The sequence below is a fragment of the Corythoichthys intestinalis genome, chromosome 7 (assembly GCF_030265065.1).
Source record: "Corythoichthys intestinalis isolate RoL2023-P3 chromosome 7, ASM3026506v1, whole genome shotgun sequence".
NCBI lineage: Eukaryota > Metazoa > Chordata > Actinopteri > Syngnathiformes > Syngnathidae > Corythoichthys > Corythoichthys intestinalis.
Window position 1 is genome coordinate 38,685,874 of NC_080401.1, and position 24,078 is coordinate 38,709,951.

General features: G+C 39.6%; 1 protein-coding gene across 1 annotated transcript in view; it reads right to left on the bottom strand.

The window, feature by feature from the left end:
- The window catches only part of slc1a6 (solute carrier family 1 member 6), a 29,901-nt gene extending 19,081 nt beyond the window's left edge, over window positions 1–10,820 (bottom strand). The window contains exons 1-3 of the mRNA XM_057840400.1: window positions 10,671–10,820; window positions 10,445–10,598; window positions 10,304–10,374 (exon numbers count right to left, since the gene is read on the bottom strand). The gene's annotated coding sequence lies outside the window, so the exon portion shown is untranslated. The remainder of the gene's footprint in view (window positions 1–10,303; window positions 10,375–10,444; window positions 10,599–10,670) is intronic.
- Window positions 10,821–24,078: the final 13,258 nt, after the last annotated feature.

Genomic DNA, 24,078 nt, shown 5'->3' on the forward strand with positions numbered 1-24,078 from the left:
TATTTGAATGAAAAAATATTAGAAGCTAAAAAACAAATCTTTTTCAGGGGTGCCAATAATTATGGAGGGCACTGTATTTCTTCAGTTACTGTTCCAGTTGTTTCATCAATTGCTGGTTATAGTTTTCGGTAACACTTTATTTGACAGTGGCGCCACAAAACTGTCATTAGACAATCATAATTTTGACATGGTGATGAGCATTAATGAATGTTTATAACAGATGTCCTTTAGTGTTATAAGGCAACTTATCTCACTTTTGAATGGATGTAAAAGATCGAAGCTGGACATAAATGGAGTTAGTGACATAATCTGACAGATGACACTTAATGAGATCTGTCATAAGCATTCAGTAATGCCCATGATAGTTTCATGTCATAATTATGACAGTCTTATAACGCTGCTGTCAAATAAAATGTTACCTACACCCAAATAAATCAACAAATAAGCCACACCGGAATATAAGCCGCAAGGAAAAAAATAGCGGCTTAATGTCCGAAAATGAAGGTAATTTCATAATCAGATATTTCATGTTATTAATGAAACCTGGGGAACATCATCATGCATGTTGCATCATCTTGAGCCATGGTCATTTTTCTGAACTAATATTTAGTTATTTGACCAATTTAGACACTTCAACAAATACTGTAGTCCAAAATGAAAACGCTGTCAAAAATGTATAAAATATTTTCATATTCTTACCTTTTTACTTGCGTTGGCAACACAACACAGTAGTAGGTGTGCACGTGGCGGTTGGTCTCAAGCTACTGTGTCTTATCTACTGTATGTAGGTTACAATGTTTCCTGTCAAACGGCCTCAACAAACAAACGTTTATACTCCTCTAATAAACAGGCAGTCCTTATCTTCTTTTCCTCTAAGGGTACTCTTTTATATTTTCAGTTATTACCCCCAAGATAAACAAAGGAGAATAGTAGATCTTGAATTACAAAAACCAAAGTGACATTCGGCTTTTCACCGTCACGGGCTTTTTCACACTACTATGTCAAGAAAGGGTGGTGTTGGAACCAAGTGTAATACATCTAACCTAAGAAATAGTTGCAAATCCAGGATAAAGAGCACATGACAACACAGGCGGGCAGGAAAACTTTAAAGATTAGGAATTTGTCTTGGGCCCCTTTATCGTATCTGTAACAGCTTGGGGACATTGTAAAACTTATTAACTAAGTTAAGATTTTCAGTAGACATAATTCCAAATCTTAACTTTGTGAACAAACTGAACTTGAAGTGCTAAATTGTGTGCACTGAGCCTCTCTTCCATGCCTTCAAAAGAGTGCACTGGCAACTGGTCAGTCAGCCAGGCTGTTTAGCTCAGTTGTCTATGAGTTGAACTGCCACTGTGGTAACCGGGGTTTGAAGCAGTGGCGATTTCACACTGTATGGTCCTTTTTAAACGAACCTTTTTCTCAGATAGTCCCAGAGGTGAAAGTAGGCCAGAACAGTCAGGAATGCAGTTCCGGTATAAGATTCAGGGCCAGAACGAAGTTCCGGTATAAGATTCAGGGCCGGAATGCTGTTCCGGTATAACAGGGGTCCCCAACGACCGGGCCACGGACCGGTACCGGTCTGTGGCGCATTTAGTACTGGGCCGCGCAGAAATAATAAATAATTTATTAGCAACTGCGTTCAGGCCGATTGACTTTGGCCTGTGCCACTTAACACACCAATATCCCTGTCTACTCTAGATATACAACTACAGAATGGGAGGTTGTCATAGAAATGCACTGATTGGACTGCTAGCAGAACATCTTGTTTTGTATATCTTTGTGCGGTTGGCCTCGATAATAACGTATGACGTAGGTCGTCGCCCATCACATTTGTTCCCGGAAATAATTTGCCCCCAAACTAGAATGACTGAAAAACAGACATGTTTGGACAGATTTTTTTATGGGGAAAAGGGAGCCTCACGAGCCAGAAGATGAGCCTACGACCTCGAAGAAAACAAAATCTATGCTACTTCCCAATCATTAAAGACCCACAAACTGCAAAGGAGTGGATTCGTGACCCGTAGGTGAATAAACCAAGTGATTCGAGCATGTCTGTGCAACAGGAATATCAGCTTGTAGAGATCGCAAATCACGGCGACCTTAAACGTACATTTGAGACAACAACTCTACCGAAGTTCTGGATTAAAGTCATTTCGGAATATCCTGATTTCGCTAAGAGAGCACTGAAATAAACGAAACAAGCTCAGGCCTCCCACTGATTCAGAGGGTGAGTTGTATTTTCCCTGCACTTAACACGACGGGGCTAAAAACAAATTTTATTTTATATTTGCTGTATTTTTCTGCCGCACATAGCCGGTGTTCTGACAAATTTGGCCTGCACGTAACGTTAAAAATGACCGCGAATACAGCGATTCCAAAGTACACACTACAAACTTTCTTTAAAGAAAGGAATATTAACTTACGTTTGCCATGTTAGCTGCACACAACTGCACACAGCTATCTCACTTAACGACTTCGCCGTGTCGTTAAGCTTTAATTTACGCCATTTTCATGTTGCACATGTATGTTTATGATGTAAATAGTTTTTTAGCACCGTTGGATAACTTTGAGAGTCCAACTGAATATAAAAGAGTTGCCTGGTATACCAGACTCACCGCTGTTCCTGCGATTGAGTCTGGCGACCATCCGGCGGATCAAACTCTGAGGGCAGAGCAAACCACAGTAAACAGACAGCGAAGTGGACCAATCAGCGACGGGCAGACGTGACGTTGTTAAAGCGACAAGTAATTAGCGTGAGCGGAGAATGGAGAAGTTTATTCAACATGGCTAGCGCGAGCCATGTTGACTGTTGTCCATGACTTGTTTCGATGCGTTTTTGGTAATTTAAAACTGGTTTCACTGCGGATTGGAACATATTCTCAGCTTTCCCGTTCGCCATCTGTGTTGTTGTAGAGACGACTTTCGGCGCGCAAGAGTGACGTTACTCGTTAAGAACACGTCACGCAAATAAACAAATCTGATTGGACGGTTGATTTTGTACCTTGCTCGAGTGGCCGTTAATGGGCTGGGTCCCAGACTATTTCTCACAGTGTTTGAAAAACACAGGGAGAATTGTCTGGCTGTGCCAGGCAAATAAAAAAGGGCTTTTTTCACCGCCACAAAAGCTTTGGGAGCAAAATTTTATAAGGGTGCAAAATTTGACAGAACACTGGTCCGTGAAAAAAAGACCCAAATCACACCGGTCCGTAGTGCAAAAAAGGTTGGGGACCCCTGCGGTATAAGATTCAGGGCCGGAATGCTGTTTCGGTACACGGTGCTTTGATTCCGAAAATGTGACAGCAACTGTCAAAACGCTATGTAAGGAAAAAAAAAAAAAAATGCTAAGCTGCCACACATGGATTTCATCTCCAAGAAGAAAACAATCTATCAACATCAGATTTACATACACAAGTGTTAACAACAAGCATAATAAAGTGCTTGTGCAGCGTAATTTGTTTCCACCAATATTCATTATTGATTTTATTCCACGGACGGCATGGAGGTTTCCCCAGCTGCTGCAGTTATCCGAGTCTGACGATGATGAGTCACGTCAATGTGCGAATGCACGCAGCAAAGCAAAACGCCTGGACTCATTTATCCGTTCAATTGGCTGACATACTGACATGTGATCAGCAGAGATGGTTAGCTCTGATTGGTTCGAATGTGCATGTTTTCTGGAACAGCAAAAAAAAAAAAAGAAAAAAAAAAAAAGCTTGTTGAATTGATGCGACAAAAAAAGGGCAACGCAACATAAAATGGATCAAATCTTTAAAAGCAACGAAAGAGTTGAGGAGGCTTATTTATCATATTTAGTTTTATTTACTCTGATGGGGAGGTTTAGAACATCTTAGCTGTTAATGTGCACTTTGGATTTATATTTGTTCATTTATGTTAGGCTACTTATTCATTTTCTTATGATTTAAAAAAGTCAATGTTTGCGTGATCTTCAAAATATATTCAATTTCACTCTGCATAAAATAAGTCATTTGTACCTATTTTTCTGAATGTTTGTTACTTATATATTTTATTATTTAAAAAATGGTCAGATCACTCAGGGTGCAAACAATTAAAAAACCGTGTGGCATTTGCCAAGGCCCACAGCCTGTCAAAAGGATGGAAAAAGGTGGATTCTTCAGATGAATCTTCCATTGAATTACACCACAGTCGCCGCAAATGTTGCAGGAGACCTACTGGAGGCCGCATGGATCCGAGATTTACTCAGAAAACAGTGAAGTTTGGTGGTGGCAAAATCATGGTCTGGGGTTACATCCAGTATGGGGGTGTGTGAGGGATATGCAGGGTGGAAGGCAACATAAATAGTTTGAAATATCAACAAATCTTAGCTGCCTCTTACATTCCTAACCAAAAAAAGGGACAAATTCTGCAGCAGGATGGTGCTCCATCGCATACTTCAATCTCTACCTCAGAGTTCCTAAAGGCAAAGATCAAGATCCTCCAAGACTGGCCAGCCCAGTCACCAGACATGAACATCACTGAGCATGTCTGGGATAGGGTGGAAGAGGAAGCATAGAAGACAAAACCCAAGAATGTTGATGAACTCTGGGAGGCATACAAGACTGCTTTCTTTGATGTTCCTGATGACATCATCAATAAATTGTATGAATCCTTGCCGGACTGCATGGATGCAGTCCTTCAAGCCCATGGAAGTCATACAAAATATAAAATTTGGATCTCACAGCAGCACTACTTAATTCGCTTATGTTATGTAACATATTTTTGTATTTGAAGTACATTTTTTGTTCAATTTCCACACTACTTTCTGTAGGCGACAAAACTTTTGTCTTGCCAAAATTTGACCTTTATGTCTTCATTAAAGGATAAATCTTTTTTCAGTGAAAAAAATATTTTTTTGTACATTCAACATCATTTGGGAGGGTCTTAGCTTTCATATGACCCATTTCTGAAACCAATTGAATAATAAAAAGTCAGGTTGTGAGCAATTGTTTCTACAAAATGGATAAGCGACAAGACTTTTGTCAGGGACTGTAGATATTATCCTCGATTTGGATCGCTTTGTGTTTGAACTTATGATCCTACTTATCTTGGCTTTTTCCTCCATTTGGAGTGTTTTATGTTTGTACTTTTCCTTCTTGTTGGAGTTCCTTGTGTTTTAATTTTTCATCGGAGTTGTCCTGACTTATTCCTCCGTTTGGAGCGTTTTATGTTTGTACTTTCCCTCATCCCCGCATGCCAGCGGAAGAACATTTGTTTTCCTAATAAAACTTTGTTCCGAGAACTCCGCAGCTGAGTCCGCCTCATTACCTCATCCAGACAGAATACATATGTTGCAGGCATCAAATTCTAAAGGAAAAAAAAATTGGAAAACACGCTAAGTTTAAACATTAAATTTCTTGTCTTTGGACAATAAAAAAATTAAAAACTTACTATAACTTACAATTAAATTTGGGGTTTGTACTTATCATGGACAGTAATCAGGACGCACCATTGCATCCCTCTAACATCTAGTTGTGTCTTTTATACAAGTATAAAGAATTATTTAAACCATTTGTGAGATGGAACATTTCTACATTTAAATCACAGCAGAATCTCCAACAACATGACGCAAATCTTCATTTTAAATTCTATTGTGTGACTGCGGCCTGAAGAAATGTGTGCAGCATTTCACACCGCAAGAGAAAATCACTTTGGACTACCTTGTCAAAACATACTGGGGCACCAAACTACTGTCACGCAACATTGCCCTCAATACATTCTTTTACTTTAGTTTAATTTCACTTGTTTTCTAATTACTGTAACTTTTGAACCGTAACACTCACCTGACTATAAGCCACACCCACCAAATTTTACATGAAAATGGTATGTTATCACACATACGCCGCAGAAATATTTGCAACAAAAGACATAATAGATATATAAGACACACTTGACTATAAGCCTTGACTATAAGGTTCAAAGTGGGGTAAAAAAAAAAAAAAAGTGGAGGCTTATAGTCCAAAAATAATGGTAGATGTTTGAATTTTATAGCATTTTCCCATTGAAAAACACACCTTTCTTAAAAGACTGAAAAGTCAAAACTCACCACTCATGATTTAGCGTGTCAAAACAGTCCGATCTAGGTTGTGTGACACTGACTGCATGCAATGTGTGCTTATGCATGTGTGTGCTCCCGAAAGTGAAGCGTCCAATGATAGTGAGTGCTGCTCTGTGCTGATGAGCAGACAGACTTCACACATCCGCTCACAGGTTCTGACCTTTTTATACCTTCATGCAAACACACACACGCAGACACATACTTGTACATTGACCACATGTATTAGAGCCCCAAGATCAAGTCTACTTAAGTTCAGTCATTCTATTATAAACCTTCATTTGTCTTCTTAACAGGGTAACATTATATTATTAAAAATTTCATCTAAGATTACAGGTATATGGCTGTAACAATACAGGTTATCGATATCGAAATCGCAATACTCAGGGTCACAATCCTGTATTTTAGAATAAGACGATAGAATCGAAGAATAATACCGTGTTGGCCCGAATATAAAACGGTGTTTTTTTTGCATTGAAATTAGACTGAAAAAGAGGGGGGTCGTTTTATACAGTATCCGCGGTCTAGACATTATACCCATTCACGACAATAGATGGCGCCAGATATCATTGAAGCGATGTTCTGTCATGACAGATCTCAGCTACTCTCAAGTTTAACCAGTTTGCATTATTTTATTGCAATGTTTTTCCTTATTCAGATTTGTTTCAAGACTACAGTTACAGTTAGACTTCACTTTGATGGTTAATGCAGTTATTGCAATTTGGTTGTTTTATCACAATAGATTAGTTTATTTACATTTCAAAAACCAGAAGCCATTCATTTACGAATGTGATTGCACTTTAGTTTACGTATTTAAATGTTCAGATACTAAGATTTAAATGAGGAAAAATAACATGCTTTTTCTCTCAAATATATTGTTATAATCATTTGTTTCGGATGTACTGTAATTATTTTCTGTATAAAAATTAATTTGGTGTTCAAAAAGTCTTTTTTCAAACTTGAGTCTTGAAAAAGAGGGGGTCGTCTTATAATCAGGGCCGTTATATTCGGGCCATTACGGTACTGTATTATTAAAATTTTGGGTGGATAGATTGTTGACATATTTCTATTTACAAATATATTTTGCATATTTGTGTTAAAAGTTCAGGTTATTTTTTTCCCCAAAAATCTCAGTATGAATGAAATTTAAGTAAAATATTGAAAATAATACTGTCCTGTGGATCGAATCGTGGGTCAAGAATCGTGATACAAATTGTATAGTTAATTTTCGTATCGTTACAGCACTAATTAAGAGTATAATAGTGTATGCAAAGGTCAGCTAGACAAAATGTACAACATTCAATGGACAAAGATTGCAAAAATAATAGCAAGGAAGGATGGGTGGATGCCTGGATGGATGAACACAGGTTCCCGCGGGTCCCTAAAAAGTCTTAAAACTTCTTAAATTTAAAATCCGCATAATCAAGGCCTTACATTGTCTTAAATTCAATGTACAATTGCAGTAGGTATTACATTTCCACTTCTCATGATGTGTATTTTTTTATTAATGGTTGTGCTCTCAATACGAGAGTTTGGAAATAATATATGTTCCATGATACGTTGTCCGCAACCTTAGCGTTTGCCAGCAACTTGAGCTTTCGATATAACGCCATTTCCTGGTTATTCGCAGGTGTAGAGATGAGTGGGAAAATGTAGAGATAGGGAAGTGTACATGTAATCGTAAATTGGATGGACGGTGATTGATTTAAGAGGTGGTTGGCCCCTGGTGAAACAGTGCCCTGTTACTGTTCCACTTGTTTCATTAATTTCTAGTTATGGTATTTGGTAGCAATTTCTTTGACAGTGGCACTATAAGACTGTCATTAGACAATCATAATTATGACATAACACTGTCATGAGCATTAATGAATGCTGATGAAGGAGATAGTACCTTTCCTCGTAGGCACTGTCCAACTGTTTGCATTATTCTAACACACTTAATATAGTTAATCAGGGAATAGTATCTTTTCTCGTATTGACCGATTGACTGTTTTTATTACTCTAACACACCCAATATAAAATAAATAGCACTTATACCATAGTTTAAGGAAAAAAGCAGAATATAGGGCATAAAAGATACACAACGCCTTCTTATCACGGAAGCCCAACGTTTGTGTCATGAGCAAGATTGACACACCAACTCTCGCAATCAATTCTCCCGGACAGTCCAGAACAAATAGCGGGACGTTCTGTCCTAACACAAGGAGCACCGGAGAACCCCCAATAGCCAACTGTTAACACAACTGACAAGACTCCAAGAGCCCCTTTGACACTGAGGTGGCAAAATCTACAACCCTCGTTGCCCGGACAACAGTAACTCTCGAATCCTCCTGTCCAATCCACTAACGGACAATAATCCTAAACACACCCTTCTTCCTGCCTTCAAAAGACTGAATGTTTAACAAATCATGGTCATTTTTCTTCGGAACCTTTTGTTGACTTCTGATATGGTGACTAGGGTTGTTCCGATCATGTTTTTTTGCTCCTGATCGGATCCCGATCGTTTTAGTTTGAGTATCTACCGATCCCGATATTTCCCAATCCGATTGCTTTTTTTTTGGTCGCGATTCAATTCCAATCATTCCCGATAATTTTTCCCGATCATATACATTTTGGCAATGCATTAAGAAAAAAATGAATAAAACTCGGACGAATATATACATTCAACATACAGTACATAAGTACTGTATTTGTTTATTATGACAATAAATCCTCAAGATGGCGTTTACATTATTAACATTCTTTCTGTGAGAGGGATCCACGGATAGAAAGACTTGTAATTCTTAAAGGACAAATGTGACTTTGTATATTGTGACTAAATATTGCCATCTAGTGGATTTTTATGAGCTTTCAGTAAATGATAATTCAGCCATTTAACTTCTGCCCAAATGCATGATGGGAAGTGCAACCATGACTATGCGTAATGGTACCAATTGATATATTTTCTAAGCGTTGGGAAATAAAATAGGGTGTTAAGAAAAAGGTCAACTACTACCTTTCTTCCCACATTGCTTCCCACGATATTTCTGATCATTGAGAGAGGGATTGTAAGGCTTTAGCCAATTAAAAAAAAAGCTTCAAAGGCTGCCAAAATTCTCTCTAGTCATTTTACGTTGCCTTTTAGTTCTATGTATACGTAATACGGTGCCATTATAGATTGAACGAGACAACGTGTGAGTGGGTAGTGCAGCGCATGCATTAATTGGGTTAAATATTTTAATGTTAATAATACCGCCATTGACGCGATAAATTTGAAAGCCCCACTTTAAGCCAAAACTAAAGACTCTGGATGAGTGTAAGACATTTTGTCTGTAACGTTAAATACAATTAGAAAACGATTTAATTATAATCTATAATATACATATATATATATATATATATATATATATATATATATATATATATATATATATATATATATATATATATATATATATATATATATATATATATATATATATATATATATATATATATACAGTGGGGAGAACAAGTATTTGATACACAGTCAATGGGTTTTCCCCACTGTATATATATTAAAAAAGGCATGTCCAATATTTTTTTGCCGATTCCGATACTTTGAAAATGACGTGATCGGACCCGATCGATCGGCATCTCTAATGGTGACCTTGGAATGAGTTTGCCTCCTCGCCTGAGTCAGTGCCTGTTTCGCCTTTCTGTTTGATCACTGTCGATCCGAGTAACTTGTCAACTTGTTCTCGGTGAGCCTTTTTTAAACCTTTCGAAATGGAGTCAGTACAAAGGGTTAAGACTAAGGTGAACACGAGTGGTTTGCCCTTCTGGCCGGATTGCCGGAGTCCCGCCGGCCCGTATACTGGGATCTGTGCCAGCGCGGGTCCGGCGGTTCGACTGACGTGATTCTGTCACATAGTAATAGGCAGATTGACAAAAATGGACATGCTTTGATGGGGTGGACAGAGGATGAATGGAGACAGACTTCCTTGGAGACAAGTAGTACTAGGGATGGACAGATACTGTGGAATGACTGAATGGATATATAAATGGAAAGCCAAATGGGCAGATAACATCACTTCACTGTAATCAACCTAGAATTTGGGCATACAGTAGACAGATGGAAGGGTGATTAGTTGGATGGGAAAATTTCTCATCAAGGTGCCAGGAATGCAAAGACTGATGGATAGATTCACCTCAGATAAACTGAGCTAGGTAAGCAAAATGAATTGGTACAAAGGTTAAATAGAGAGATACCCTTGGTTGAAGTCAAGCACTCATGGGTCTGGTGTTCTGTAGATCTTCAATGTGATCTTTCCTTGACGAAGCTGCAAAGCAAGGATGAAAACTTTCATTCCAGAAGACATCACGTCACCTCTTCAGAAAAGTTCCACACACCTGAACGGAAGAAGCTCCTCTCCGCGACACCTTCTCTCTGCTTTGAGAAGCAGATAATGAATTAGTATTGCCCACACACTCACTCCACGTTAGCCCACCATCACGTTCTACGCTGGTCGGTGAAGCCTCCGGCGGGGAGCAGCGCCCGAGAGCTCTGCGTGGGAGGAGGATAGGTTAAGGATCCTTCAGCGGGGAAGAAGAAAAAAAAAAAATAAAGACAAACCACCTGTTGCCCGCCCACGACGTTCACATATGGTGAAACTTATGACACCTCTCTCTTAAAAGAAGGGATTGTTAGTTAAAACGTTGACGGTGGCCACTTTTGTTGCGTACCATGACATGAGGAGGAATGCCGACAGCCTTTTTTAGTTCTTGATTGGAAACACTCACTTGTTGTGGTTAGTTGCGTGAGGAGGCTGCCTCTACAAACACAGTACTGTAGTCATTGCTATGACAACATGTATCTGCGCATGTATTTGTAGCTCTTCAGCACCCAGCCTGACGCCCTCAAACCCACTCACTCCACAATTCGTTTGTAAGAAAATGGATGAACCTGCACCACTTTTGTGTGTTTGTTATTAATTGACATTTTAAAGCCGATAACCAAAATGTTGGTTTTTTTGGTTTAAAGTTACATTTGAGCTAATTTAATCAAACAATGATAAATGAATAATTCTGAATGAAATTGACGGAAATCAGAAATACATTGAGGAGCAGAAGTATTTGCACGCCTTGTAATTTTGCAAGTTCACCCACTTAGAAAATAGGTAGAGGTCTGAAATTTCAATTATAGATGCAATTCCATAGAGACATAATCTAGAAAAAATCTGGAACTCACATTGTATGATTTTTAAAATAATTTATTTGTAATTTACCGGGGTTCATAAGTACAGTGGGGCAAATAAGTATTTAGTCAACCACCAACTGTGCAAGTTCTCCTACTTGAAAAGATTAGAGAGGCCTGTAATTGTCAACGTGGGTAAACCTCAACCATGAGATACAGAATGTGGAAAAAAAACATAAAATCACATTGTTTGATTTTTAAAGAATTTATTTCCAAATTAGAGTGGAAAATAAGTATTTGGTCACCTACAAACAAGCACGATTTCTGGCTGTCAAAGAGGTCTAACATCTTCTAACGAGGTCTAACGAGGCTCCACTCGTTACCTGTATTAATGGCACCTGTTCTAACTCATTATCGGTATAAAAGACACCTGTCCACAACCCTCAGTCAGTCACACTCCAAACTCCACTATGGCCAAGACCAAAGAGCTGTCGAAGGACACCAGAGACAAAATTGTAGACCTGCACCAGGCTGGGAAGACTGAATCTGCAATAGGTAAAACGCTTGGTGTAAAGAAATCAACTGTGGGAACAATTATTAGAAAATGGAAGACATACAAGACCACTGATAATGCGCCCCCAATCTGGGGCTCCATGCAAGATCTCACCCCGTGGCGTCAAAATGATAACAAGAACGGTGAGCAAAAATCCCAGAATCACACGGGGGGACCTAGTGAATGACCTACAGAGAGCTGGGACCACAGTAACAAAGGCTACTATCAGTAACACAATGCACCGGCAGGGACTCAAATCCTGCACTTCCAGACATGTCCCCCTGCTGAAGCCAGTACACGTCCAGGCCCTTCTGCGGTTTGCTAGAGAGCATTTGGATGATCCAGAAGAAGACTGGGAGAATGTGTTATGGTCAGATGAAACCAAAATAGAACTTTTTGGTAGAAACACAGGTTCTCGTGTTTGGAAGAGAAAGAATACTGAAATGCATCCGAAGAACACCATACCCACTGTGAAGCATGGGGGGGGGGGGGGGGGGGGGGGAGACATCATGCTTTGGGGCTGTTTTTCTGCAAAGGGACCAGGATGACTGATCGGTGTAAAGGAAAGAATGAATGGGGCCATGTATCGAGAGATTTTTGAGTGAAAATCTCCTTCCATCAGCAAGGGCATTGAAGATGAGACGTGGCTGGGTCTTTCAGCATGACAATGATCCCAAACACACAGCCAGGGCAACAAAGAAGTGGCTTCGTAAGAAGCATTTCAAGGTCCTGAAGTGGCCTAGCCAGTCTCTAGATCTCAACCCCATAGAAAATCTGCGGAGGGAGTTGAAAGTCCGTGTTGCCCAACGACAGCCCCAAAACATCACTGCTGTAGAGGAGATCTGCATGGAGGAATGGGCCAAAATACCAGCAACAGTGTGAAAAGCTTGTGAAGAGTTACAGAAAATGTTTGGCCTCCATTATTGACAACAAAGGGTACATAACAAAGTATTGAGATGAACTTTTGGTTTTGACCAAATACTTATTTTCCACCATGATTTGCAAATAAATTATTCAAAAATCAAACAATGTGATTTTCTGTTTTTTTTTTCCCACATTCTGTCTCTCATGGTTGAGGTTTAACCATGTTGACAATTACAGGCCTCTCTAATATTTTCAAGTGGGAGAACTTGCACAATTAGTGGTTGACTAAATACTTATTTGCCCCACTGTATATATATGATCACCCTAGAATGACGTTGAGCCAGCATTTGTTTTGATGGTCCTGCGCATGCGTGTCAGTTTGCTCAGCGCATCACGCACTGCGAATTAGTACACATGCTTGATACTTGAACGGGCTCAATGGACAAAGGCAACTGGGCACGCCAAAAAAGCAGATATGACAAAAAATCGAAATTGTGCATTAAGACCTGCGGTATGAACCTAGCCAACCAGTCCTCCCAGTTTAAACGACGTGAATGTCCATTGTTCTCAATAGTAGGCATTGAGCTAAAGGAATCGTTAGATATTCGGAGTGAATTTGAGAGATTGGTAAATAAGTAGGGCTGCAGCTATCGAATATTTTAGTAGTCGATTAATCGATGAACTAGTTTGTTTGAATAAGCGAGTAATCGGATAAGGAACATAAGAAATTTAAATACCTAAGCTGAGCCTCAAACAGTATGAAAAAAAAAAAAAATTTAAATGCGGATCTTTGTACAACCAAAGAAAAATCTGCTAGCTTAAATGCTATAAAACGCTAACTTTTTTTAAAACGCTCTAAACAAATGGTTCGGACACATATTCCCACAAAAAACGGCTTAAAATACTTATAAACTATTTTACGAACGCATTAAAAAACATTAGCTCAAACAAAAAGTTAGCTTATGCTGGTCTTAACAGGGGGCAGCTCAATTCAGCCATGTGAAATGAGGCAGAATAGTAGGCAGTGTATCTATCCAAATCAATAAAACGAAATTAGAGCTGTCACGACTAGTCGACGTTGTCGACATCATCGATGACGTAAATACATCGACGTGCAAAACATAACGTCGACGGGTAATGATGGGTTAAAAAAAAAATTACATGCGGAGAATGGCGGGCGCTCGCGATGCAAGCGGTGAAAAAAAGCAGACCAGAATGGCCAGAGCCTGGAATTATTTCAAGGAAAATATGGAGGGTGCCACTGTGTGTACTCTTGCTAAGCTGAGCTCGCATACCAGCACGTAGCATGTCGGCTATGAACGAACACTTGAAGCGCCGTCACCCAAGTGTAATTTTGGAACACAACAAGAAACAACAAGCTAGCGCAGTGTTTTTCAACACTAGTGTGCCATGAGAGATCGTCAGGTGTGCCGCGAGAACTCGGGCGGAGGTGCAGTAGGAGGGAAGGAAGGAGTAAGTAGGTAAAAGTTCTCTGTTGTGTGCAGATGAGCGAGGTCGTGCTCGTGCTGCGTTCAAGAACTGCTCGGATTTCTAGCGATCAGCGACCTTGCTGTCCGCGACAATGTGGACCCCAGCACGTCTACTGCACATCATTTGGTTAGACTTGTCGTGTGTTGATATACTGGAAAGTGTCCTCGAAAAACACAGGCGGATTGTAAGTCCATACAACTTTCTACTGATTTTTTTAAATTGAAGTTGCCTTTATGTGTGTCTTATTAACTTGCATCATTGTACATCATGTTTTTAATCTACTCTGCTGCTGCTCCTGAAAGCTGAAGATCTCGGCATCTCCGTGCACAGCATGCAGATTGTATTTATTAGGATCATTGAAGCTCCCACTTTTTTTTTTTTTTGGGGGGGGGGGGATATATATAAATATACTGTATATATACATAATATAATGAAAATTTATATGGAAAAACAGCACTGGCCTGCTTACTATAATCCATGACTGCACTAATGTTAGTTACTTTATATTATAAAGTATTATTGTGAATATACACTCACCGGCCACTTTATTAGGTACACCTGTCCAACTGCTCGTTAACACTTAATTTCTAATCAGCCAATCACATGGCGGCAACTCAGTGCATTTAGGCATGTAGACATGGTTTGAGACAACCTCCTGCAGTTCAAACCGAGCATCAGTATGGGGAAGAAAGGTGATTTGAGTGACTTTGAACGTGGCATGGTTGTTGGTTCCAGAAGGGCTGGTCTGAGTATTTCAGAAACTGCTGATCTCCTGGGATTTTCACATACAACCATCTCTAGGGTTTACAGAGAATGGTCCGAAAAAGAAAAAATATCCAGTGAGCGGCAGTTCTGTGGGCGGAAATGCCTTGTTGATGCCAGAGGTCAGAGGAGAATGGCCAGACAGGTTCTACCTGATAGAAAGGCAACAGTAGCCACGTTTACATGCTGACTTTTATTCATACCGATTCAAATCATTCCGAATGGAAATTTCACATCAGCTGTTTACATGTCACTTCATCTATTCCGATCCAGCGTTTACATGTGTCTGCCTTTATTCCGAAAGGACGTTTGACAACTGCCGTCTGACATGCGCAGATTAATCAAAACAAAGCGTCACGTTGCAAAACATGGAGATCGATCGTCAGATCAGCAGCTGTTTTAACTTTTCGAGTGGAAACAAAACTTGAATGATACGCCGTTCATTTAAAAAGTTGTGTGGGTGCGCTGTGCATGTGCTTGGAAGCCATGTTGCAAGTGACGTTACTTACGTCACCAAGTGACGTCACCACGTCAGTACGGAGCATGTGCAGAAAGAACGCAACCAGACACCATTCCGCTTCCCTGTTGACATGATATAATTTTACTTCTAATCGGTTTGGGAAAAGGAATATTCCACCCCTGTGAATCGGAATGGAATTCCATTCGGTTTGGGCCTGTACATTCCGAATGAGGTGTTTATATGGAACACATTTATTCGGTTTGAACAAATATTCCGATTGTAATTGGAATATTTGGCTCCATGTAAACGTGGCAAGTGAATCAAATAACCACCCGTTACAACCAAGGTAGGCAGAAGAGCATATCTGAACACACAGTACGTCGAACTTTGAGGCAGATGGGCTACAGCAGCAGAAGATCATGCCGGGTGCCACTCCTTTCAGCAAAGAACAGGAAACTGAGGCTACAATTCACACAAGCTCATCGAAATAGGACAATAGAAGATTGGAAAAACGTTGCCTGGTCTGATGAGTCTCGATTTCTGCTGCGACATTCAGATGGTAGGGTCAGAATTTGGCGTCAACAACATGAAAGCATGGATCCATCCTGCCTTGTATCAACGGTTCAGGCCGCGGGTGGTGTAATGATGCGGGGAAAATTTTCTTGGCACTCTTTGGGCCCCTTGGTACCAATTGAGCATCGCTGGAACGCCACAGCCTACCTGAGTATTGTTGCTGACTATGTCCATCCCTTTATGACCACAATGTACCCAACTTCTGATGGCTACTTTCAGTAGGATAATGCGCAATGTCATAAAGCTGGAATCATCTCAGACTGGTTTCTTGAACATGACAATGAGTTCACTGTACTCAAATGGCCTCCACAGTCACCAGATCTCAATCCAATAGAGTATCTTTGGGATGTGGTGGAACGGGAGATTCGCATCATGGATGTGCAGCCGACAAATCTGCACCGTGTGATTCCATCATGTCAATATGGACCAAACTCTCTGAGGAATGCTTCCAGCACTTTGTTAAATCTATGCCACGAAGAATTGAGGCAGTTCTGAAGGCAAAAGGGGGTCCAACCCGTTACTAGCATGGTGTACCTACTAAAGTGGCCGGTGAGTGTACATATAGTAGTATACTATACTATCAAATTAATACTATATATTTAATTTTTGTTATTATGACTATGTGTGCCTTTCATTCAAAATAATTGTGGTAATATTTCAGTGTGCCTTCTGCTTTATCTATTTTCAGATTAAAACAAAAGTTGAACAGTTTTTCCCCTCCCCCAAAAATGGGGAATGCGCACCAGAATGAGCATCTGAACTCACACAAAGTATTCTGAAAATGATTGTCCGGGACATTGCAATTCATTTTAACATTTAGAACAATATAGACCCTACTCACGTGACGTCACAGCCACACCCCCGCGCCATGTTGTCCGGATACTAGTCATGTTAATGCATTAGCGCTTCGTAAATTCCTCCTATTATGGCGTGTTTTTCTGCTCGTTAACATTAATAATCAAAATGGTGAAGTCGTGTGTGGCGGTCGGTTGCAAAAACAGAGAAGATAGACGGAGAGACTTGAATTTTTACCGTATTCCGAGAGACCCGAAGAGGAGACCGAGATTGACTGCTGCAATTCGACGAGAAAACTGGGCTCCAAACGACTACCACAGATTATGTAGTAGTCATTTTATATCTGGTAAGATGCATTTAATATATATTTAGAGGGTTTTGGGCTGACAACCACAATTAAGATCATTGCAGGCTAATCGCCGCCAACATACACTCAGACGTTGTGAATGAACTACCTGAAAATATATAATTATAAGGGGATAATCAGACAGTTGTCATACAATTAATTTACAATTTCACTATTGAGGTCAAAAGCCAAAAAATAAATTCAACTAGGGACAATCTGGAGTAGTGCTATTGCACTTCATATTTATTACGTATTATATATGTATATAGTGAGAGTGCTATCGCTAAACCATATAAACATTAAAAGCCCTAGCGCCATTGACAAATGATATGAAATACATTAGACTTGACAGTGGATGTCAGCAAGAACAAAAGATTTTGAATTGAAAATTTCGTAACTCACCTTCCGAGCACAAGATTCCTGCCGAATTTTCGTGTACGAGGACCTGTTTCACCCAACCAGCAACGTAGCATTTATAAGCCTCCAAGCTCTTAAAGTTTTTCAAACTTTCGTGAGAATAGGCTGATTTTGTGTGGACAAGATAGTTGTAAATATCAGGATATCAGATGTCAGGCGAAGCCAGCGGGTCGAAAAACATCGATTTAGGCATCAAATACGGATCTGGCGAATGGATAAACTGAAGCTTTTCCACGTAACGCCTTTTATGCAACGGATCCAATGAGTTTACAGCGTCAGATAACACCGGGGCTTCCATGAATTGCTCTATAACTTGCTCGACTAATTGAAAACAATGAGAATAGGTCTGAAAAAGAGGTACAATATGGCGGCCGGAAACAGCGACACGCCCATTTTGTGACATAGGTGAGTAGGGTCTATAGACATACCACAAAAAGAGTAAGAATTGTTTTGACTCCTGTTAAAAAGGTGAAGTGACAGTGTTTTCGTTTACATTTTTTTTTGCACTAGTTAATGCCAGCAGCATTCGACCTCATTGTTTGTGATTTATTATTGATATTTATGTCATTTATTTATACGTTAATAAAGAATTTAGGTGTTCCAAGATGTTTTTTGTAAATTAATAAGCTTAAAAAAAATTCATTATTAAATTAGTAAACAAACAGACAAAAAAATTAGATTCGTCGACTAATTGTAAAAATAGTCGGCTGACTAATTGGGAGGAAATTAGTCGTTTGGGACAGCCCTAAACTAAATGCAAACCCTTTCAAAACAAACCATTTCAATGCCACTTTCATTAAACGAATACTCGAAGCAGCAAAATTTAATTCGAACATTTTTTTCTAATCGAATACTGGAGTTGATCGATTAATTGTTGCAGCACTATAAATAAGTTATGTTGTGTTGCTTAGGCTACAGTTATCTGAATAGCTGTTAATTGGTACATTAACAGACTCCTATTTAGCTTGTTGTCCTGCATTTAATTGTAAAAAAATATATATATATAAAAAACTCATACAGCTTTCCATACATGCATCAGAATGTAAAACTGTGGTCTTCTTCCAACGCAAGAACAAGGTGATGAGAACAGATTGCATTGCCATGGCAACACAATTATCTTGCCACATGACGTGGGAGGACCACATCATGTATGATTCGCATTTAGAGAGATGTAATTATTCACACGCCTGCAGCAGGCAAGGCTTGAACAATAAGTGTGACAATCCCATCAAGCTGTTCACAAATGCTTTTCACATGTAATAGAATTATCTGTAAAGCTACTTGTCCACCAAGTCGTCTTTGGGGCCATGGTAACAAAATAATGACTGGCGGCGGTCGTCGTTGCCAAATCCTGATTGACTTTAAACTCACATTATCTTTCGATAATGAAGTCACATGGCCATTTACAGCAAGTCCATTAGTTTCCTAGCAACACAAAAGAGCGTTCATGTAATGCTATTAGCGACAATAAAGTCACAGACATTGAGAGTCTGAGCCATGTTTGCGCAGCCACTTTACTGTCTCATCACGTTGTGTAATAGTATCAGAATGCTCAGGCGAGTGGAATGGCGCATGCTTCCCTTTGACCCGACACAAACACTTTGCTCATAAATTATTCCTCAAAAGGGATGAGCGATGACTTAGATCGACCCGGTGCCATGAGATGACAGCAAGCAGAACATGAGGCAGCAGTTTCACTTTAGAAGAAAACATGCTTTTGTATAAAGGCTGTCTTATAGAGACAGGCTGTGCTTATATGTAGTGTACAACTTTTTGTAAATAATTTTTTTAAAAAATCTTCGTAATGTTATGACTTTATTCCACAACAACAACAAAAAACTTTGCTCTGCATAATAGAGCGTACCCCAACAAATTTGTTAAAGGGGGAAAAGGAATACTGTTACATTTGGCAAGGAATTATGAAAGGAATTATGAATAACATACAGCAGCAGTTAGCTCCCCCTCGGGAACTGGCCTATTTGGCCCCTCCGCCAACTGTACGTGAGTAATGCATGCAAGACAACTGAAAAAGACCCCACCTCTGATCAAGAGACATAAAAAAGCCAGGCTTGAGTTTGCCAAAAACTTACCTGAGAAAGCCAAAAACGTTTTGGAAGAACGTTCTCTGGTCAGATGAGACAAAAAAAGAGCTTTTTGGGGAAAGGCATCAACATAGTTTACAGGGAAAAAACGAGGCCTCCAAAGAAAAGAACACGGTCCCTACAAACTTGGCGGGGTTCCCTGATGTTTTTGGGTTGCTTTGCTACCTCTGGCACTGGACTGCTTGACCGTGTGCATGGCATTATGAAGTCTAAAGGTTACCACCAAATTTTGCAGCATAATCTAGGGCCCAGTGTGAGAAAGCTGGGTCTCCCTCAGTGGTCATGTGTCTTCAAGCAGGACAATGACCCAAAATACACTTCAAAAAGCACTAGAAAATGGTTTGAGACAGAGCACTGGAGACTTCTAAAGTGGCCAGCAATGAGTCCAGACCTGAATCCCATAGAACACCTGTAGAGAGATCTGAAAATGGCAGTTTGGAGAAGGCACCCTTCAAATCTCAGAGACCTGGAGCAGTTGTCCAAAGAAGAATGGTCTAAAATTCCAGCAGAGCATTTTAAGAAACTCATTGATGGATACCGGAAGCGACTGTTCGCAGTTATTTCTGCAACCAAGTATTAGGCTGAGGGTGCCAATACTTTTGTCCGGCCCATTTTTGGAGTTTAGTGTAAAATGAAGATTTAATTTTTTTTGTCATTCTCTTTTGTGGTTTTTCATTGCAAGCAAAATAAATGAAGACATTACTACCAAAGCATTTGTAATTGCAATCATTTTCTGGGAGAAATCGAGCATTATCTGAAGAAATTGCAGGGGTGCCAATACTTCTGGCCAACACTGTATTAAGGATGTCCCGTGATCTGATTACGTGATCGGATCTCGGGCCATTTTTAGACGATCAGAATCTGGTGAAAAGGATCGGGTTTTTAATTTTAAAATATATACATTTGTTTTTATTTTTTAAGGGCAAAATACTAGCAAAACAATTCAGAACTAGGCCTGCAAGCAGGACTGAACGGGCCCTCGCACTTTGGCGCAACTCGGACGCCATGCAAACTCGGACGGCATGCAGGTCGAGGTGGTGGCAGACAGCCCCCCTCTACATCTCCCAAGTTATGACTGTTCAAAATATGTGGAGAGAGAAAATGATGACAGTCATAATCACTTTCCTTTTGGACCTTTCTGCTTTACCCAAACCTCAATAATTTTCATCAGCCATCTCAACACGTCTTAAGGCTTCCCTTATGCAGGTTTGATGTTGATTGATTTTTTTTTTCCCTTAGAGGAGGAGTGTGTCCCGTAAAAATGTGCATTTCCTGCTCCCACTAGGAGGCGCCAGGCACAATTGATAATATTTCAATCCAGTCCTGTTCAGGCTGGGATACCTCACACACATGCCAGATTTAAAAGAGATTGAACGTTGTATGAGGGAGTTATCAGTCATTATCCGAATTTGGCGTTTAGCCGAAAAAATGGACAACTTTGGCACCTCCCCTAGGTCAGGCCCGTGAATGAAAACACACCATTTTGATAAATTAAGATTCCATATGTCTCATGAACAGTCTCGCCAATTTTGAGGATGATCAAACTAATTCCCTCCGTGCCAAGGTCTCAAATGTGCACACTGAAAATCGATAAAAATTTCGAATTCAATCCAAAATACCCGATTTCCTGTAGGATTTGGAATGTGTGTGCAAGAGACTCTTTGAAGCAGTTTTGCACAAGGTATCGACTCCCCAAATTTCATCACTCTATGATAAAAAAACCTAATAGGAAACGCCTTTTTGAAAATTTCAAGGGGGCGCCACTGAGCCATTTTGTTACATGTTTTCGTAACATCGCAAGATTATGGAACGTTATCCAAAGCCACATGTATGTCCAAATTTTTGTGAGTTTTCGTGCATGTTCAAGCCTCCAAATGTAAACTCCTACTGTGAACCGATAAAAATTTCACATTCGATCCAAAATACCCGATTTCCTGTTGGATTTGGAATACGGGTGCAAGAGACTTTTTGGAGCAGTTTTGCACAAGGTATCGACTCCCCAAATTTCATCACTCTATGTTAAAAAAACCTAATAGGAAACGCCTTTTTGAAAAATTCAAGGGGGCGCCACTGAGGCATTTTGTTACATTTTTTCGTAACATTGCAAGATTATCGAATGTTATCCAAAGCCGCATGTATGTGCAAATTTTTACGAGTTTTTGTGCATATTCAAGCCTCCAAATGTAAACTCCTACTGTGAACCCATGAAAATTTCACATTCGATCCAAAATACCCGATTTCCTGTTGGATTTGGAATACGGGTGCAAGAGACTTTTTGGAGCAGTTTTGCATAAGGTATCTACTCCCCAAATTTCCTTGCTCTATGTTGAAAAAACCCAATAGGAAAGGCCTTTTTTAAAACTTCTTTCTGTCGCCACTAGTTGGCACTATAGAGTTGATGCAAATTACCCCTACAAGAACCTTCAGGGTATGACTCTCAACAAACACGGGAAGTTTGGCGCAGATATGTTGTATATCTGCCGAGTTATGACTGTTCAAAGTTTTTTGTGTGACAAATTGTTGACGTTCATTTTCACTTTCCTGTTTGGACCCCTCCGCCTCAACGAAACCTCAATATTTTTCATCAGGCACCTGAACACAGGTCTTAAGGCTCCCCTGATGCAGGTTTGAGGTCAACAGATTTTTTTCCCTTGGAGGAGGAACCTGTCTCGTAAAAAAAGGCATTTCCTGTTCCCACTAGGGGGCGCTAGACCTAATGGGTAATATTTCAATGCACTCGTGTTAAGGGTGGGATACAACACATACATGCCAAATATGAAAAAGATTGAACGTTGTGTCAAGGAACTATTAGTCATTTACTGAATTTGTCATTTTGCCGAAAAAATGGTCGACTTTGGCACCACGCCCAGGTCAGACCCGTGAATGAAAACGCACCATTTTCAAAACTTAAGATTTCATATGTCTCACCAATTTTGAAGATGATCCAACTAACTCCCTTGGCGAAAAGGTCTCAAATGTGCACCCTGTAAATCGATAAAAATTTCATATTTGATCCAAAATAACCGATTTCCTGTTGGGTTTGGAATATGCGTGTAAATGCTTTTTTTGGAGCGGTTTTGGACAAGGTATAGACCCCCCAAATTTCATTGCTCTACGCTGGCAAACCCTAATGTTATAGGCCAATTTTAAAATTTCAAGGGGGCGCCACTGAGCCATTTTGTTATATTTTTTTGCAACGTTGCAAAATTATCGAAATTTACAATTTTCCGGACGTATGTGCAAATTTTGGTGACTTTTCGTGCATGTTCAGGCCTCCAAATTGGCCGTTTTCATTTGCCCTGAAAAAAAAAAAATAAAATAAAATAAAAAATAAAAATAATCCTTTGCAAAACAATAGGGCCTTCGCACGCTTAGTGCTCGGGCCCTAATTACAATGACATTGCTAAGAGAAATAAAAATATACATTTTACACTAGGGTTGTTCCGATCATGTTTTTTTGCTCCCGATCCGATCCCGATCGTTTTAGTTTGAGTATCTGACGGTCTCGATATTTCCCGATCCGATTGCTTTTTTTTTGCTCCCGATTCAATTCCAATCATTCCCAATAATTTTTCCCGATCACATATATTTTGGCAATGCATTAAGAAAAAAATGAATAAAACTCGGACGAATATATACATTCAACATACAGTACATAAGTACTGTATTTGTTTATTATGACAATAAATCCTCAAGATGGCATTTACATTATTAACATTCTTTCTGTGAGAGGGATCCACGGATAGAAAGACTTGTGACTTTGTATATTGTGACTAAATATGGCCATCTAGTGTATCTGTTGAGCTTTCAGCAAATGATACTGTAGCCATACCCAAATGCATGATGGGAAGTGGAACCATGACTGTGCGTAGTGCTACCAATTGATATATCTTCTCTGCGTTGGGAAATAACATAAGGTGTTAAGAAAAAGATCAATTGCTACCTTGATTCCCCACATTGCTTCCCATGATATTTCTAATCATAGGGAGAGGGATTGCAAGGCTTTAGCCAATTAAAAAAAGGCTCCAAAGGCTGCCAAAATTCACTCTACTCATTTCACGATGCCATTTATTTCTCTTTATAGGTAAAACGGCGCCATTACAGATTGAGCGCGACAATGCGTGAGTGGGTCGTGCAGCGCATGCATTAATTGCGTTAAATATTTTAACATGATACATTTTTTTAAAAGTTCATTACCGCCGTTATCGGGGTAAATTTGATAACCCTACCTTAAGCCTAAACTAAAGACTCTGGATGAGTGTAATATATTATGTCTGTAACGTTAAATGCAATTAGAAAATGATTTAATTAAAAAAAATATATATATATTAAAAAAAGGCATGGCCGATATTTTTTTGCCGATTCCGATACTTTGAAAGTTACGTGATCGGAACATCTCTATTTTACACTCTACAACACTCCCGGAAAAAGCGGAGGAGGAAGTACTACGACCAGTACAGTACTAGCATGTTTGATTTCTTTGGTTT